At 47.8% G+C, this 13,575-nt stretch overlaps 1 protein-coding gene across 6 annotated transcripts in view; it reads right to left on the bottom strand.

Moving 5' to 3' along the window:
- SYTL1 (synaptotagmin like 1) overlaps window positions 1-7,080 on the bottom strand; it is a 37,445-nt gene extending 30,365 nt beyond the window's left edge. For 2 of the 6 annotated variants that reach the window (XM_077337745.1, XM_077337743.1), the window contains exon 1: window positions 6,825-7,077. The gene's annotated coding sequence lies outside the window, so the exon portion shown is untranslated. Of the gene's footprint in view, window positions 1-1,912; window positions 2,071-2,214; window positions 2,442-4,883; window positions 4,914-6,824 lie in introns of those variants that run through there. The other 4 variants (XM_077337746.1, XM_077337749.1, XM_077337748.1 and 1 more) reach the window with 4 other exon arrangements.
- Window positions 7,081-13,575: the final 6,495 nt, after the last annotated feature.

Below are 13,575 nucleotides of genomic sequence, written 5' to 3'. Positions count from 1 at the left end.
TACAAATCTTGCATAGTCCAACAGTGGGACAGGTTCCCTGGAATCCTAGGGGAACCCAACTTGAAACATAGTGTTTTGATTGCAGTCACTCTAAGCATGATAGTACTGTACACCTACAGTAGTCCCCAGCCTTTTTATCACTGGGGACCGATCAGCACTTGACAATATTACTGAGGCCCGGGGGGGAGGGTAGTCTTTTGCCGAGGGACGTCGCTGCTGCCTGAGCCCCTGCTCCACTTGCTTTCCCGCAAGCGTCCCTGACTTCCCACCACACGCCTGACCTCAGGAGGATATAACGCCACAGAGTCCACCCTACAAGGCAGCCCTTTTCTCCAGGGGAACTGATCTCTGTGGCTTAGAGATCAGTTCTAATTCTAAGGGAGTGCAAGACCCCACCTGAAGGGTGGCAACGCTCCGTCCAGTGCAAGCTAAGTCTGGCACAGTCTTACACTGTTGTCCTCCACCTTTCCCTTCAACTCTGTGCATCTGAATGTTCACCCACCCCAGTTTTGCCTTCCTAATCCTTAGCTGTATTCTGGAAGGGACAACTCAGGTGACGCAGTCCTCATGGCCACCACGAGGCTTTCCGATCAGACAGTCTTGGAGAATTCCCTGCTTCCCAGACATGCACAGAGCCAGTTCAGGTCTGGGATAAGTCTTCCAAAGCGAAAAGGCCCCACACTATTGGGGAGACTTACATCTATTGAAGGCTAAATGGAAGCTTCCCCAAGAGGACGCGTAGCCCCTCCATGGGGCCAGCTGGACAAGACTGAGAGGATGCAGAGGAGAGCAAGGAGGAGGATCCGGGGCCAGGGGACCAAGCCCTATGACGAGGAAAGGCTGAGGGACTTGGGAAATTCCAACATGGAGAAGAGGAGGTGGAGAGGGGACAGGGCTGCTCTCTTTGAAAGGTTGTCAGAGGAGGGCAGGGAGCGGTTCCTGCTGGCAGCAGTGGGTAGGATCTGCAGTAATAGGTTTAAACTATGTGCAGAATGGTACCAGCTAGATATCAGGGTGGGAATCTCACTGTCAGAGCAGTTCAGCCGTGGAATCGGCTGCCTAAGGAGGTGGGGAGCTCCCCCTCACTGGCAGTCTTCAAGCAGCAGCGGGAGAGATATTTATCCTGGATGCTTTAGGCTGATCCAGCACTGAGCAGAGGGTTGGACTAGATGACCTGTATAGGCCCTTCTGACTCTGGGATTTCATTATTTCTGGTCAGGGCACACTAGGAAGGCTTATGTCCCCTCTCCCTACGTGCCAAAGTCCCAATCCAAATTGGACTCTCATGCACCTCAGAATTAGGGATGCCAGCCCCCAGATAGGACCTGGGGATCTCATGGTTTTACAGCTTATCTCCAGACTAAAGAGATCATGCAGACAATGGCTGTTCTGGAGGGTGGAATCCACAGCACTATACTCCCACCCCCCACCCTGTCTACTCCCAAAGTCTTCAGGGATTCCCCCACCCAGGGCTGGCAGCCCTATTCAGAATCACCTGAGAACTCGCCCCACCTTGTCTAAACAAAAGGTCTTGAGAGAACCACATGGGGGGCGCAAAGACTTCATAACATGCAACTCTGCCCATCTTCCTATGGTACAACCCACCATCGTATCACTATGAAAAACATTAGCAGCTGGTCACTCTGCAACAAGGCACCCAAATGTTTGCATAAAACCCAAAGCCCTAGCACCTGCATACTAGTTTGCACAGGTATTGCAAGCAAACAGTTTGGACTGTGGAACAGGACGTGCCCCGCCCCTAGGAAAAGCACACACCATATGCCCAATGGTAGGCTACCCTTCCTCAGTCTTCAGCTCGTCCTGCAAAGAGCTGAGCATTACCAAAGCATGCACCAAGGGCAAAGACCATAATCGAGTGACAGAGGGCTTCATATATTCAACGACAGGTTACCTGCAGGAGAACAGGTCCAGTGTCCAGTCCAGAAATCCAGCCCAGGTTTCCCAGCACTCTCCCAAGAAAGCTACACACAGCTCTGAACCAGAGCCAAGCCAGGCAATGCCTCCCCTCACCTGCAACTAGCAGAGAAAAGGAATTCCCTCCCCACTTCCTGGATTACCAGATTCCCCAGGGCAGCCAAGCTGTTTCACGGCCTTTGTCTCCACCCACCTAGTAAATGGGTCCAGGCCTCACCCCTCCCGGAGGCTGGAACAGCTTGCCGCTAAAGGGCAGGCCTCAGCCTGTCCTGCTCATACCTGCTTGCCAGCCTCTGGATCCCTCGGAGGACATGCACTTCTGCGAGCTCAGACACAAACAGTGCTCAGTTGCCACGGTGCATTTTGCACATTCGTTCAGAAATATATGAATGGGCCCCAGGTGAAAATTGCCACTCTAGTCTCCACAAATGGGCAGTTTCTCCAGTTGCAGAATTGGAATCCAGGACCCTTTCTGGTCCTCTTCTACCTGGGTTCTACAGCAAGGCAATCAGAACTGTGGCCTGCAACAAGACACACCGTCACTGGGCTAGAGACTGCTGCAGTTATTTATTATTTACCGTATGATGCTTGTGTGTGTAGCGTTGCCAGGACATCTGGGGATCGTTTGGCAGCCAGGCAAGGGACGATTGGAGGTGGTTTGCCATCCCCTGCATCATGACCCCTAGTGTTCCTTGGAGGAATTACCCTCCAACTCCTTGTAGGTCTCCCATCCAAAGACTAGCCAGGGTCAGCCCCGCTTAGTTTCTGAGCCCTAGGTGAGATCAGGCTTGCCTTGGCTATCAAGGTGAGGGCACTGCTGTGGAAAGTGGCAAAGAGTGTGCATTAGAGAAGACCCATGCTCTGCCACGTGGCCTCTGTGCTGCTTGTTTGCTCAGGAACAATCAATAACAGGGGCGGCACCTTAAAGACTGGCCAAATTTATTCCACCATTCATAAGTCAGAGCTCACTTCTACAGATGCTCAGGACTGGCCATCCAGAAGGCAGGCACATTTATACTAAAAAAAAATACTGACAATAGGAAAACCGGGGTGGGGGGAGAAAGGCTGCCAGGACAGGCCCCCAAGTTTTTGCAAGAGATCAACCCTGTGCACACACAGGGCATCCCCAGGACTTGCAGGACATTATCTTGGTCCTTCCCTTAATGCGATCACCATATCACTTGAGATCCAGTGGCTGGACACTTCTGGGAGCCACAGCTGTGGCAGGTGTTTTGTGGAAGTGGGTGCTGGTCAGGGGCTGGTTGGGGGGGGGGGCTCAACACAGTTAAAAACATACATTTAAAAAAAAATTAAGATCCCGCTTCTCTCCCCATTGTGTAACCAAAGCAACTTAACATGTCAGTCACCCCTCCTGTTTTCTTACAACAACAACAACAACAACCCTGGTTAACCTGGGCGATTGTGATTGGCCTAAATTCACCCAGCCAAGCTGCCATAATAGAAAGAGGATTCAAACCTGGATCTGCCAAGATCCTAGTCCAACAGGCTATTCACGGTGCCATGCCAGCTCTTTGAACACTGATGACACCCCTATTCTCACACCAGGATGCACATATGTACATAAACACCCGGGCAATAGCTCCTCGTTCCTCAGCGAGAGCTTGTCTTGCTTCTAAAGCGGGCGAGCTACTCCACAGACGCCCCACCGTTTCCTCCTTTGTCAAATATGTTCAATACATATTTAATCTCACAAGTGATATGGCTGCATTTACTATAGAATTGCTGCAATTCAAACACATTAAGCTACATTTAATATCCTGATAAGCAGTTATGCCCAAGATAAAGAGGGAAGCAATGCAAAGGCATCTGATGTTTGGACAGCCCCCCAAAGAATTTGCTTAGCCACAGCCTGGATCTCATTGCACAATTTAAAAAGCGATCACAGAGGATATACTCAGTTCTAAAAGCAAAAACAAAAACGGGGGGAGGGGGGCTACATCACCATCAGGATCACATCGAGCTGAGAGCAGTGAATTTGGCTCTGGGAACTGGCTGGCTCTCCTAACTTTGAGCACATGGCTGAGCATGCATCCCAGGCCAAAGAAAAGCAGTGTTTAGCTGTGGTTCCAGGCATATTCTGACCACTGTGTGGAATCTTGCCACCAGAAGATATCTCAAACTCTCCCTGATATATTTGGTAAGTCCAGAGAAAAAAAAATACACTGCTGATTACATACACTTTTTACACTTAATACCCTCCCTCCTTTTAAACAGTTATAAACCAAACTTGCTCAGCCACAGTTCATCTCCAGAAATTCCATCCAGACGTTATAAATCAGTGAACTAATCTTAGTTCTCAAACACCGAGGTCCCCTCCAGAGAGTCCATGAGGACTAGCCTCCCTGCCTTCAGGTAAGTGAGTGGAGCAGGCGCAAAGGTTCAGCAAGCCCATGTCCTGTTCAGAAGCAACCCTGTCCTCTTCCCCCCACCCCAAGCATTATAAAAGTAAAAAAAAAAAGACTGAGGTCTCGCCACAGCCATAGAGATGACAAGGTTGCGGAAAACACAGAGAGGTGTCTCAGCCACAGTAGTGGGAGGATGGAAAGCAAGGTGTAGTACACTTGAAAACACCGTGGCAAGAAAACAACTGGGTGGAAAAGAAGAGCCATGGGGTGGCTCTCTGACACACTAAAAACACACCTGCTGTGGATCACACCTTGGCCAAACAGAGAACACCCTGGGCCCCGTCCCTTGGAACTGAGCTCACAGCCATTCGGTGTTATCCTTTCCTTTTCACTCTGGAGGGCCGCAGTTTGACTACCCCTGCTCTAGAGTATGCCACCCCCAAGATCACCAACTCGCATCAAGAAGTAATACTGAAATCTTAAAAAAACAACAAACAAAAAAAACCTTATTGAATACAATAGCTGTCACACTTTAATCTGCCCTTTCCATGTGGAACTCCAGGCCGAGTCTCTGATGCTCACCTGCCCTGTCTGATCCTTATAACAAAAGCCCTGAGAGAGAGAGAGAGAGAGAGAGAGAGAGATCATTCAGCTGAACGACTGAAGGGGATGGGTGTCCAAGTTTATGTGACATTCTGACCTGCACTGCTTCCAGCTATAACAAGAAAATAAAGAGCTGCACTAGTCATAGATGATTTTTAAAATCGATGATGCAAAATCAGGTAACAGAAATTCCCTACACATTTTGCCAGTATGCTTTGCCAGGGAAATCTTTTGTCTTTCAGTAGTTCTTCAAAAAAAGACTAGTATCTGTAGGGAATTTGTGGATATTTAACTAATAAAATACAGAATAAGAAGAAGAGTTGGTTTTATACCCCACTTTTCACTAGCCAAAGGAGTTTTAAAGCAGCTCACAATCGCCTTCCCTTCCTCTCCCCACAACAGTTCATCCTGCCCTTTTTCTCCAAGGAGCTCAGGGTAGTTTCCCCCTGGGCTTTCTGTTGTTACAACAACCCTGTGAGGTAGTGCTAATCTGAGACAGTAATCTGAGGCATGCTGGGCTAACTAATGCTATCAGCAGATTTATCACCTAAATGTTAATTTTAATAATCAACAGAAGTCTAGATTCAAATATATTTTGCAAGGTAATGAAAAAAGAAAATACCATTCTTAAATGGCCCTTGAGCTCACATCCTTCACGCCTCAACTATGCCACTCTAAGGCAAAATTGTTGCATGTTGCAGTCCTGTGCACAGTTGCTCCAGTCTAAGCCCCCTGGTTTCAAGGTGTTCAGACTGGATTAACTCTGCAGAGGCCTGCCCTAAAGTCAACAAAACAAATGTCATGATTGCCACAATAGTGCTGGGGGGGGGGGGGGAATCAAGGGACTCCAAAATATTTCTTATTGGTTGACAGGCTTAATTGAACCCACTAGGTTTCTTTCTGCAACTTGGATTCTGGGTAGCCAAAGTAGCACCATAGAAAACCCAACAAAGAGATGGATTCTTTGGTTAAATATGTACATTTATTTAGACTTCCCCCCCCCCAGATGGGTCCCCAAAGCAGCTTTCCTTCACTTCATCCTCACAACATCCCTATGAGGTAGGTATTTAGGACCTCACTTGATTCAGTTAATAGCAGTCCTGTAGCTTGATTTTAAATTGGGGGAGGGGTTGTATATTCTTTCTAAGGTTTTCTATTGTATGTATTTTATCTATGTTACAAACCACCTGGAGCTCCCTAAGGAAGAAAGGCAGATAATAAACATCTAAATGAAAAAAGTAAATAAAACAGGTTTGGTTGAGAGTGAGTGACTGGCCCAAGATCATCCAATCAGCTTCCATGGCAGAACGTGGGTTTTGAACCCAGATGTTAATCTGACACTCTAAGCCAGGGGTGACCAAACTGTAACTGTCCAGATGGCCATGGACTGCAACTCCCATGAGCCCCTGCATGGAGTTGCAGTCCATGGCCATCTGGACATCTGCCGTTTGGCCACCCCTGCGCTAACCACTACACTGCACTAACTCACTCTGGACAAACTGCTCGAGACAGCCACTGGCATAGGTTTTAATAATTTCTCATTTGGATGGGGCCCACATCGACTGCCAGGTCACAGCAGGCTCATATTTAGCCTTTTTTGGTTTGTTTTGCTTAGTTTTGTTTTAGATATGTTAAGGAGACATCAGGGCTCCTGCACCTTTAAAAATTGGGCAAAGTTTAGCCTGCAGTGCTTTTGCCAAGGATTGCACTGAACATTGTATAAACTGCCATCAGAGATACTTCCTTCACTGGGGCACTTCCCCACCAGGGATTTCTAGGCCCTGGCAAACTAAGCCCAACTTATTGCCTGGTTCCATATTTTTAGCCGGACCTCAGGGTTTCCATATGCCGTCAGCAAAGGCAGCATCTCTTCACTCCCTCCCCCCTCTGAGAGAGAGAGAAGCTGTGCATGCAGCTTACCTGCTCAGGTGTGAGGTTCCTACACCCAGAGGATCTGTACATCAATCTCACAGCCTGGGTGCTTATTGCTTTGGAATAGCAGAGGCGGTTCTCTTTTTTAGTTGCTTGTCTCCTTCCGCCTAACTCTTCTGTGCTCTCAAACTCTTGCGGGCAGCCGGGAGCAAGAAGACCCAACCAAGGCTGACTCAACAGAGAGGAGGAAACACCAAAACCGCACAGCTGGTGGGAAGCCAGGGCGTGGAGTAGCAGCTGCTGGCGGAGTGGAAGGCGCTAGTAGCCACTGGAACAGGGGTCAGAAGGCTTTGACAGTTCAGAGAGCCAAACGGCAATACTTGGAGCAAGAGATCAGCAAAGAGCCAGGGCTAAGGAAGCTCACTGTCAAAACTGAAAATATATTTCCTAACATTACCAGTAGCTGACTTGTGGCTTCATAAGTGTTAACTTCAAAGTGTTAACTATCTGCAGCCAAAACACTGGTTCTTGCAGTTCCTTTATTAGGCAATGGCATGCATGAGGTCTTACAATAAGTCCTAAATATACACAGGAAGAGCACCTTGCACAATTATTTTAGTGCACTGGCATCAAAACTGCACATGGTTCAGCTATGGGATTTCTGGCCACTGCTCCTCTGTGTTGTTGCCCTTTTGCCCCATCAAAACTGTGGCCTGCCATTCCCTTTACATCCTCGTTATTCTAATGTACCCACCTACTGCTGCAATAGACCTTTGTTTAAAGAGTTTGTCTTCTTTTTTTAAAGTGCCATGTTTCATTCCCACATGTGGCTATATCGTCATAGGTTGCAACCCCCTGGACTAGAGACTGAGGACTGTAGTCAGTAGAACTGATCCGTGCTCTCCACCAAAGCAATTTGAGAGGAAAGAGGAACAAAGCGTGAATCCAATAGAAACTTTAATGGAGGACAGAAAAACAGTGTTTTATTCAAAGTATAAGCTTCCGTGTGAATGGGCACTTCTTCAGATACACAGTTTGTGTTCGGCGGCACCTTTAAGACCAACAAAGTTTTATTCAAGGTATTAGTATCAAAGACTGTTTTAGAAATGGGCTCTAAAAGGGGCAGTGAGTGGGCAGGAGGGCTTCTGCTGGGCAGTTCAGCACCAGAGGGCATGGCCACCCACCCTCCCCCACTCGCTGGTGGGCAGGAAGGCTCCCATCAAGAAGTAGCTCTCATTGTAAAGATGGCTTTTTCGGAGTTGCAGAAGGCCCCTTTCCTCACCCAAAGCCCAGGGCTTGCTAGGGCAAGCACTAGGCCATGGTGGGTGCTAGGCCACAGGTGGCCCTTCTTCATACCACCCAAGGCCTGGAGGTCACCCAGGACTTCTGTGGACCAGCACCTGCCACCCAGCTGGTTGCATGTGGAGGAACGGGGAATCAAACCACACTTCTAACCACTACACCAAGCAGGCTCACAATAGCCTTGTGAGGCAAATTAGGCTGAAAGAGCAAGTGGCAGCTCAAGGTCACCCACAGAGCTTCATGTTTCTTAGCTTAACTACACAATGCATTGGAGAGATCCCATGTAAAGACAATGACTTTCTGACTCATCAAACACACAGGGGGCTCTTTTGGATTGGGAGTGTAGTACAAGGGGAGACAACTTTTAATTCTCCTACAGCCATTTCCTCAACCAAAAACTGCTTTGAGGGAGTGCTGTTTGCCCTGTTGTGTAAATGTGTGTGTGCATTTGTCACTTGGAAAATAGCAATCCCTCCTCCCAAGGCCATTTTTGACTGAAAGAAGAGAATGAGGTCATGTATACATGTACCCTGAGGTCCCAATTCAAATCCAAGTGAGTTGACCGAACCCCAGAAGTCAGTTTGGTATAGCAGTTAAGAACAACAGACTCTAATCTGGAGAACTGGGTTTGATTCCTCACTCCTCCTCTGCATGCAGCCAGCTGGCTGGGTGACCTTGGGCTCGTCCCAATCCTGATAAAGCTGTTCTGACTGAGCAGTCCTGTCAGGGCTCTCTCAACCCCACCTACCTCACAGGGTGTCTGTTGTGTGGATAAGAAGGGAAGGTGATTGTAAGCTGCTTTGAAATTCCTTTGGGTAGAGAAAAGTGGGGTATAAAAAACAACTCTTTTTCTTCACCTTCCTTATGTAAAACTCCCAGCCTATCGCCCAATTAGGTCCTCTATGGCAGCTGTCCTCAACCCCTGGTCCGAGACCGGTCCATGGATCAGTCAGTCCTGTGCCGTGGCTCCTCCTCGTCCTCCTCCCTGGCTGCTGCCTCGGGGTCTGCCCTGCCACTCTGCTGCTGGGTCACCTTTGGTGCTCTCTGGTGGCCACCATGGCTGGGGCTCCTCCTCGCCATGGCACTGCGCAGCTGCTGCTCCTGGCAGCGCTCCCCAGCGGGAAGGCAAGCGGAGCAGGGGCTCAGGCTGTGGCGACGTCCCTCGGCAAAAGACCCCCGGGCCTCAGTAAAATTGTCAAGCGTTGACCGGTCCCTGGTGACAAAAAGGTTTGGGGGCACTGCTCTATGGGAATCTGGACTCACTTCTTCCGAGTCCTGTACAGTTCCTTCAGGTACTACACCATTCTGGATTTTTCATTAGAAGTAAATGCCACTGACCTTTAGAAGATCATTTCTGATTTTAATCTGTTCTAATACTTTATTGAGGCCATTAAAACACACAGAGACGCTTGGGCTGGATGACAGGCTTATAGAAGTTTCTCTCTTGTCTCTCAGGCTCCGTTAGAACATACAACAGCCCCACCTAGTGAGGAACACTGGCCACTGCCCTGCTCACAATAGACTGCTTCCCAGCAGTGCTTGTATGCCTCTCCCTTTTGACCTTGGGATGCCACTGGACTCAAACGACTTCTCGCATCTGTCCATTAGCTATGTATGCTTATTCATAGCTATTCACAGATCCTGATAGCTGCCTCCATCCAATCTCAGTTCTTATCACCCAATTTCTTATGCATCCCGACTCTAACCAGCCCTTCCTAGTGATTAAACCTCCTCACCTTCTCTCTACCTAGATGCAATGGTCAAGGATATTCTATTTCACCATGTCTGACATAGTGTGCAGCACATGAAAGCTTCTATTTCAATAAAACATTGTTGGTCTTAAAGGTGCCACTCAACGGTTGTTCTTTCCCTGTTAGTGTATTTCTGTGCTAGAAGAACCTTCACAGGCTGATTCTCCATTGTCATAGATCTGTAGTAGACACATTTGTCAAGAGTTAAAACCAGCGGGCTACTCTATATCTACATGGGTCTAGAAGTATAAGGAATAATTTTCCTTGCAACAATCCTGCTGTGGAATCTTCTGCAGAGTTACTCTGATCGCAGCTCCTTGAAATCAAAGGGGCTTGAGCTGGAACAGCTTGGCATAGGATTGAACTATAAATCATGCAGTTTTGACAGCTGCTGCCAGTTTTTAATCATATTTTATTCCTCAGTTGTGTTTGGAGCTCCTAAAACTGGGCTTTCAGTTCCGAGGGTCACAAGATCTAGAACAATACCCGATCATCCAGTGACCCTTCCATGACTTTGGGGGTGGTCCTGGAGTTGAAATGAGGGGTGGGGAATTATGGCATTGGTCATTATGGCCAGCCCCCTGAGGTAAAAGTATATAACACTATGTAATCCTTTTTTTTTTTTTTTGCACAGATCTTTCAGGACAATTAGGCCTCTGTGACTGCTTTTTCCTTTGCTGCAGCTAAAATAAAAGCGTAAAAGGTTTTCCAGTCTGGTATGTTTTGGGGTAATGTCACACTTGGCCAAAGGACCCTGTGAGGCCAGGGGACACAAAGGGCCTTTTCGCACAGGGATCTTTGTTGCAAATTGTTTGCGGAATGAAAAATCGCCATTTAAAATAGTGGAATTCGTCGTTATGCATACCTGCCTTTGTAGTGGAATCAGTTGCGTTTTTTAGCGTTTCCCACAGGCTTCCGGTCTCGGCAGAAATCGCTAGAAAGGAAGCGCTATTGCCAAGCTCGTCCCGCCCCTGGCCGTCAAGCAGCCAATGGGCAGCCGTTAGCATGTTCCCAAACAGCCCCTTTCCCTTTAAGAAAGGTTTTTTTAAAAAAAAAACGACCCATAGCAATGAATCTAGGTAGATTCGTTGCTACGGAGAGACCCATCCAGCTGCCTAATGTGAGCTGTCGTTTGATTGTATGATCGTTTGCACGCTGCCTCGAGTGATAAAAAAAAAATCCCCCCCCCCTCTCACGGGCCCAATTTTCGGCTGAATTTATTTGTAAAAAATAAAGGGACTTTATTTCAGCAAACGGGCTTTTCAGTGGTTTGTGCTTAGTGACTAAAGGTGAAGGACTGAAGCCAGGGAAGCCTCTAAACAGAAAGAGGCTCGCCGGTGCGTTTATCCCCGCTCGCTCGGAGAAAAAAAAATGGCGATCGCTTCGCCGGAAGTTTGGAGGAGAGAGCCAGGGGGAGGGACTTTGAAGAACCAGCAACAATGGTAATGCACAGGTCTTTAGCGCTACTGTTGCAGATTGGTTGCAGGAGTGTATCGCTATCCGGAGGGTGAATCCACTTTTCTGGATTCCCCTGAAAGCGCCACAACGAAGCGCTTTTTGCTGATTGGTTTCAGGATTGTTGCAGATTGTCTACGACGTCGTGGGTTATGGCAAATTAGTAGCGTTTCCAAATAGCAACCATTCTGCTACTTTGAAGCCGTGCGAAATGGCCCAAAGATATACATACGGTTGATTATCCATTGTAGAACTACAGAGGGAGAGGGGAGGAGGGATGGAGATTTTCAAATGTAAACATGCCCTTTACTTTTAAATGGGTAAAAAGGCTGTCACGGAGTGCCTGAATATAATGTGTTCTAGGTAGCATAGGTCTTCCTCCAAAATGCAAAATTTGTGTTTGGGAGGGGGTGAACAGGAGGCTGTTCTGCTCCTGAAGGGGAACGCAGCCACTCACTGGAACCTATGGAAGTGCTGATGCAGCGTCCAATTACCTTTCAAAATGAGGAAAGAATCCAGGGAGGGAAGATGGCAGGAGCTGAGTTTGGGTCTACCACAAGGAGAGTGCAGAAGAACTTCCGTTTCTGCCTCAAGAAGAGAACAGGGTGAGTTCAGCTCTGGCTCAGAAAAAGCAGATGGAAGAAAGGGTAGCTCCGCTTGGCAGTGCAGAAAAGTCATTTAACTCTATTTCTGTGTGAGAACAGAGTAGTTAGCCTTCTTTCTGGTAATGAACAGACATTATGCCACTTAGTCTGACTCTTGGGAAAGGACAGGCTGGTCTGGATGGTTTTATACAAGAGGATCCGATCTAGAAGCTAGTCAGTAAAATCCTGATGATGCCTGAAAGTATTAAAAATACATTCAAATGACTCTCTCTGAAGCCAGCACTAGTTTAAATTAATGTGTCTCAGCTAGGTTTCTCCCTGGCCTACCTGGAGACCTGTGCTGCTGACCTGTTCTTTGAAACCAACTTTTAAGTAACTAAATCTTGTGTTGTTAATATACAATTCCTGCCTCTGCAATCTGCAGATTCTATTTGCTCGCCACAAAACTTCTCTCATGATAGCACAGCGTATACACTTGCTACCTTCATAGTACCTGGTAACTGAGGGGAAGGTATGTAGTTTAAGGCCCTGTCGATCCCCTCAGTCTGTCAAAAAGGTTTATCAAAAGGGGATTCTCAGGCTGTGTTCATTGTTATGAAAACAGTGTGGACCTATTTTGCTTTGTAAATATTGAAGGGCATGCATGCATTCCATATACCACTTTCTCAAGGATGAATTGCTTGGGAACAACACCAGCAAAGAAAACAAAAAAGGCAAAAAGTTTTCCTCTGTTCACCTCTTTTGTTGTTGTTGTTGTTGTTCAATTTGTTACCCACCACTCTTGGCATACCAGCTCATGGTGGGTTACATAGCAAATTCAACGCAATAAAAACAATCCTCAATTAACCCCCCCAATAAAAACCCCATAAACTTACAAATAATTACAGAACCAAATGGCAGAAATAATAATTATTAACTTAACAACCCCAACTATCAGCCTGGCGGTTAGGGGCGGGTTATTGCAAACAACCACACCAATAGATGGACCAGTGTCAGAGCACATCTTCCAGCGGGGAGCCCCGTCCGATCTTCTACCAGCACTGGCCTCATCCATAGACCTGGCGGAAGAGCTCCATTTTGCAGGCCAAAAGCTCTCCCAGGGCCCGCAGCTCTTCTGTGGGCTCATTCCACTAGGTTGGGACCAGGACCGAAAAGGCCCTGGCCGAAGCCAAACGTACTTCTCTGAGATTGGGTATGACAAGCAAGTTGGAACCCGCAGAGCACAAAGCCCTGCGAGGTGCATAGCCTCTGCATTTTGCGCCATCTGTAATTTCTGGGTCAGGGACAAGAGCAGGCCTGCGTAGAGCAAGTTACAGAAATCAATTCTGGAAGTGACTCTTGCATGGATCACCATGGCCAGATGTTTGGGGGACAGATAGTGCGCTAGTAGCCGTGCCTGATGGAGATGGAAAAACGCCTGGTGGGCTACTTTTTTGACCTGTGCCTCCATGGCCAGTGAGCCATCCAAGATCACTCCCAAATTCCTGACTTGAGGTGCAGTGGTAAGTTGTGTCCCAACCAGGGAGGGTAAACGCGCTTCCTGTTCTGCCCCCTTCCCACCCAGCCATAGGACCTCCTTCTTGGATGGGTTGAGTTTCAGAAGACTCTGCTCAAGCCAGAAGTCTTACCTACCTGGGTCACAGGCACAATCAGAATGAGGAAAGCTGTTAAATGTTTGTTGCAGAG

The sequence above is a fragment of the Paroedura picta genome, chromosome 5, assembly GCF_049243985.1.
Source record: "Paroedura picta isolate Pp20150507F chromosome 5, Ppicta_v3.0, whole genome shotgun sequence".
NCBI lineage: Eukaryota > Metazoa > Chordata > Lepidosauria > Squamata > Gekkonidae > Paroedura > Paroedura picta.
The sequence above is the reverse complement of the archived record's forward strand: the minus strand, read 5'-3'. Positions and strand labels throughout refer to the sequence as shown.